Source organism: Ranitomeya imitator, unplaced genomic scaffold (assembly GCF_032444005.1).
Source record: "Ranitomeya imitator isolate aRanImi1 unplaced genomic scaffold, aRanImi1.pri SCAFFOLD_255, whole genome shotgun sequence".
Lineage (NCBI taxonomy): Eukaryota > Metazoa > Chordata > Amphibia > Anura > Dendrobatidae > Ranitomeya > Ranitomeya imitator.
The window spans coordinates 50,001-55,495 of record NW_027194690.1 but is presented as its reverse complement, the minus strand read 5'-3'; the positions used below and the strand labels follow the sequence as shown (position 1 = coordinate 55,495).

Sequence of the window (5,495 nt, the reverse complement as noted above, 5' to 3'; positions counted from 1 at the left end):
GTCCAGGGGTTGATCAGGCCCCTGTACGTCTGCCCGTGGTCTCCGTGAGTCTTTCGCCCCTATACCCAGGGACCACACCTATGGCCATTTAGCTCAGTTGGTTAGAGCGTGGTGCTAATAACACCAAGGTCGTGGGTTCGATCCCCGTACGGGCCAAGCACATCTACAAACGCCCCTATACCCAGATGACCAATTTGCACATCAGGGTCGCTGCGGACCTCCACCAGAGTTTCCTCTGGCTTCGTCCTGCCCAGGCATAGCTCACCATCTTTCGGGTCCTATCGCGCACTCATGCTCCACCTCCCCGACAGAGGCGGGCCGATGGTGCACCCGCCGTGTCAACCCCCCGGAGCGGGCGGCGGGATCCCACCTCGGCCGGAGCGCCCCGGCCTTCACCTTCATTGCGCCACAGGGTTTCACGTCACAACGGGGGGAGTGACGATGGTAAACCCCATCAGGTGGGCCCAGGGCAGGTGAGTCTGGCCTTGGGGGGACGTAAGGGATAAAGGAGAAGAGACCATCAGGGCACGGAGCCTCAGGCCTCCCTCGTTGTCACCCTTGCGAGGGGACCCCAGCTGCGCCATGGAGGCGATAGATGGAGGGGCAACCCTCAGACAGGCATAGCCCCGGGAGCACCCCGGGGCCGCAAGGTGCGTTCGAAGTGTCGATGATCAATGTGTCCTGCAATTCACACTTAATTCTCGCAGCTAGCTGCGTTCTTCGACGCGCGCGCCGAGTGATCCACCGTTAAGAGTCGCGCTTTCTGGTTTGGGGACACTCGGAGGCGCCCCCCTTTTCACTCTCGTGTCAGCCGGCCGCAAAAGACTGGGATGCTTTGGAGGGTTGTTTTCAAATCTCGGCCCTGTTGCCCGGGCGCTCGGCCTCCCCGTCCCTCCCTCCAGCGGGGAGGAGAACAAAGGAGGGCTCGAGGCTTCTCAACCTACCGCCCAGACCCACATACCCCGGGGAGGGGTGTGTGAGCGCACAGGAGAATGGTACCCGGGACGGCCTTTCGCGTACGCGGGGGGCTTCTTATTTTTCCTCGGCAGGCAGCGGCAGGGCAACAATCGTCGGCGCGAGGCCGGGCGTCTTTTTCCTGGGCGACGGAGCGAGAGGGGCTCCCCGCACCCTCCCGACGTCGCCCGCCCGCTGTCCTCACGTGCCCTCACCGTCCCCACCCTGCGGAGCGCCCTGGCGAAGCAGAAAGAGACCTACCACCGCCCCCATCACGTTCGGTACCCTTCGGGGATTTGGCGGGCGGCTGGCCTCCTGATCTGCACCTCATCGGTATTTTTCACTCGCCCATTAAAGATCCTTCCACAGGTTCATCTAGGGAAACCTTGTTACGACTTTTACTGTCTCTAGATAGTCAAGTTCGATCGTCTTCTCGGCTCTCCACCATGGGTCTTGGCCGAACCCGGCGGGGCCGATCCAAGGACCTCACTAAACCATCCAATCGGTAGTAGCGACGGGCAGTGTGTACAAAGGCCAGGGACTTAATCAATCGAGGGAGAGAAGCCAGATAGGAAGCCCCGCAGCGGGAAGGGCACCCGGAGGAAGGGAAATCCTCCTCGTCGTCCGTGCCGGCAGGCGGGCATCCCGGGGCGTCACCTTCCGGAGGAAAACAGGAGCCTGAACGGCGAGTGCAGTGCCACTGGGGAGATCGTGCACGCTGTACGGTGCGAGGCGGCCGATGCGGAGGGTGTCTGGAAAAAAACCCACCTTGCACGGAGAGGGCGAGGTGACTGGCCTCCGGAGGACACCACGGCTCCCCTGCCTCGTGACCCACCGCTCCCGGGGCGACACACAGAGTCGCTGCTGGGGAGAGGGGCCAGGGCGGTGGGGGGCCTATGCGGCGCCACCATCTGGCTTAGACCCGGCCTCCCGATCGGAGGGCATCTGTTGTAAAAACCACCCCTTGCACGGGGAGGGCCGTAGGTGACTGGCCTTCGGAGGACGCCACGGCCACCCTGCCTCGTGACCCACCGCTCCCGGGGCGACACACAGAGTCGCTGCTGGGGAGAGGGGCCAGGGCGGTGGGGGGCCTATGCGGGGCCTCCGTCTGGCTTAGACCTGCCTCCGCCGCGGGGGGTCCTCGACCCACCGGCGGACGGGCGCGAGGAGTGGGAGAGGGGGGCTGGCCGTCGGGGTCCACCGCGGCTCAGGCGCAGAGCCCGCCAGCGACGCAGAGGTCGCACGGGGGGCGCAGTTGGCCTGGCCGTGTCGGCGTCGCCCTATGGCGTAGTCCCTCGTCCCGGGCTCTTGCCCGTAACCTCAAAGGAGCCCCAACCGAGCGGCGTCTCCCCCCCAAAGCCGTGCCTCCGCTGTTGAGAACAGAAGAAGCCCGGGGCGGCAGTTCGCCGGGTACTCCCCTTCGCCAAAACTCTTTTTGCCCCACTCGTCTCTCCCTTTTCCATCCTCCCTTCTCGCTCTGGGGCGTCCGCTTGGTCTCTCTCTCTCTCTCTCTCTCTCGCTCTCTCCCTCTCGCGCTCCCTTCCGAGCTGCCTCGGAGGACGTCGGACGAGCGGGGAAGGCGACGGCGTTCGGCCGGGCACACCACGCGGTGAGAACCCACTCCGCCTGCCTCCCCACGCATCTGTCGTCCCCCCACTATCGTAGGGGCTCGGGAAAAGACTGGAGAACGCGGAGCTCGGCGGTGGCGTGGAAGCGCCACCCACCGCCGCCGCTCTCGCCGATGCCCACCGCGGAGGCCGCCCATCGGACGCTGGGTGGGGGTCGGCACGGGCCTCCGCGGGCAAGCTGCGCATCTGGAAGTCAAAGGGCCGCCCTCGGAGAAGATCGTTGTGCTACCCCGCGCGGGGAGCGATTCGGACGACGGGCCCCCACGCCGAGGTGGGTGGGCGCCCCGCCATTCGCCCGCGCGGGTCGTCGGACCCCTGCCGTACCACAGTTCGGGTCAAACTCCCCCTCTGCACGGCAGCCACCGTCCTGCGAACGGGAGGCGACTGCCGGCGTGCACGCCCAAGGATGCGTGCCTGAATCCCGGGGGGTAAAAGAGGAAGGAGACCGCCCGCCTTAGACCGACGCGGGCTCCAAAGCCCGGGCCGAGCGAGCGGCACCACCTCCCCACCCGGGAGCGCTGAGCCAAATCGATCGGAGGAAGAGCCGGTGGGGGGCATGGGTGAGAAACCCCACCCGCTGCCATCCTTCCCCTCGGGGAGACGGGGAAGAAACATGCCCGATAGTCCTGGAGGTCCCTCTCCGACACGCTACGGGCGCCCTCGAGACGGAATCCGGGTCACAGTGCGATTCTCTCATAGGTCTCCCCGGTGGCGTGGAAGCGGGAGACATCCGACACAGAGAAACGCCAAGCCTGCTCTGAGGGGACCGAGTCAGGGGGTGCAATCCGCCCTCCTGGAGCCCTCCTCGGGACGAAGACTCCAGATCTGCCTCCCTTCTGACATCCGTCACCCTCGGAGAACCAGAACACGCTTGGGGAGGGTCCGTTCAGGCTCAGGCGACCCGGGAAACGCGTCTCTGACTTGGGGCAGACGACCGGCAAGAGTCCCCCTGGAGCCGCGGAAGCCTGGTGTCGACGCGAGGGCGGACTTCCATGCAAACAGGGGGGTACTCGCCAAACCGCCTACCCGACTTGAGGAACCACGAAAACATCGGAAATCAGTCGGGCCCGAGAGGTACCCCTCTCTCCTATATCCTGCAGCTGGTGTGCAAAAGTGGGTATTTGCATGGCGAAACACCGACCCACACTTTAAGGGAGCGAAGCCGAAAAGTGTCCGACTTCCTGGAGCTGTGCGGCGGATCCGGCGGCCAGAAATTCCTCATTCCGGTTCTATTTTTTTTTTTTTCGATTTTGCGAAATTTGGCGGCCAGGCGGCGTAGCTGGGGCCTGGACTAGCCCGAAACACCTGGAGCCGGCGAGCGGAACGAATTTCCCAACGTTCTGCGGCTCCCGGAAGCCAAAAACGCATCGCCGAAAAATTTCAAAGTCCCAAGGACTCGTTCTTGAAAATCGATCCGGGGGCCATGGAAGTGTCCTCGGTACAGCTTCAGAGCTTTCCCCCCGCCTGGAAGTCTGAAAGTTCTATGTTTGTTCTAAGTGGAAAATCGCGTTTTTTTCAGTGTTCCACCCATCAGACCCAAACTTTGCCCACGCTTAGGTCTCTGTCTCGGGGTGCTTTACAACATATTGACGCCCCTTTAGGGTGGAAGTAGGGGAAAGGGGTCATTTTTCACAAAATCGGAAATTTCTCAAAATATTTCTAAGTGTCAAGGACACTTTTGGAAAATCTTCCCCAGGCTCCTGGAAGCCTCCTCGGTACGCCTACTGCGGTTTCTCCCTGCCTGGAAGTCTGACACTTGTCTGAAATTTTTAGAGTATGAAAATGCGGTTTTTCACCCAAAATTCGACTTTGCGCCCATGACTCGCAAACTTCACCCACATTTGGGCGACTGTCCTGGGGTACCTCACAACATATTGACGCCCCCCTGGCGTGGAAGTAGGGGAAACGTGTCAATTTTCACAAAATCGTGATTTTTTTCAAAATATTTCTAAGTGTCAAGGACACTTTTGGATAATCTTCCCCAGGCTCCTGGAAGCCTCCTCGGTACGCCTCCTGCGGTTTCTCCCTGCCTGGAAGTCTGACACTTGTCTGAAATTTTTAGAGTATGAAAATGCGGTTTTTCACCCAAAATTCGACTTTGCGCCCGTGACTCGCAAACTTCACCCACATTTAGGCGACTGTCCTGGGGTACCTCACAACATATTGACGCCCCCCTGGCGTGGAAGTAGGGGAAACGTGTCAATTTTCACAAAATCGTGATTTTCTGAAAATATTTCTAAGTGTCAAGGACACTTTTGGAAAATCTTCCCCAGGCTCCTGGAAGCCTCCTCGGTACGCCTCCTGCGGTTTCTCCCTGCCTGGAAGTCTGACACTTGTCTGAAATTTTTAAAGTATGAAAATGCGGTTTTTCACCCAAAATTCGACTTTGCGCCCATGACTCGCAAACTTCACCCACATTTGGGCGACTGTCCTGGGGTACCTCACAACATATTGACGCCCCCCTGGCGTGGAAGTAGGGGAAACGTGTCAATTTTCACAAAATCGTGATTTTTTCAAAATATTTCTAAGTGTCAAGGACACTTTTGGATAATCTTCCCCAGGCTCCTGGAAGCCTCCTCGGTACGCCTCCTGCGGTTTCCCCCTGCCTGGAAGTCTGACACTTGTCTGAAATTTTTAGCGCATGAAAATGCGGTTTTTCACCCAAAATTCGACTTTGCGCCCGTGACTCGCAAACTTCACCCACATTTAGGCGACTGTCCTGGGGTACCTCACAACATATTGACGCCCCCCTGGCGTGGAAGTAGGGGAAACGTGTCAATTTTCACAAAATCGTGATTTTCTGAAAATATTTCTAAGTGTCAAGGACACTTTTGGAAAATCTTCCCCAGGCTCCTGGAAGCCTCCTCGGTACGCCTCCTGCGGTTTCTCCCTGCCTGGAAGTCTGACACTTGT

The 5,495-nt window shown here is 60.1% G+C and overlaps 1 non-coding gene across 1 annotated transcript; it reads right to left on the bottom strand.

Moving 5' to 3' along the window:
* Positions 1-604: 604 nt before the first annotated feature.
* LOC138656278 (5.8S ribosomal RNA) lies at positions 605-756 on the bottom strand. Its single transcript, XR_011316861.1, has one exon. It is a non-coding gene; the product is annotated as a 5.8S ribosomal RNA (ribosomal RNA).
* Between the last annotated feature and the right edge of the window lie 4,739 nt (positions 757-5,495).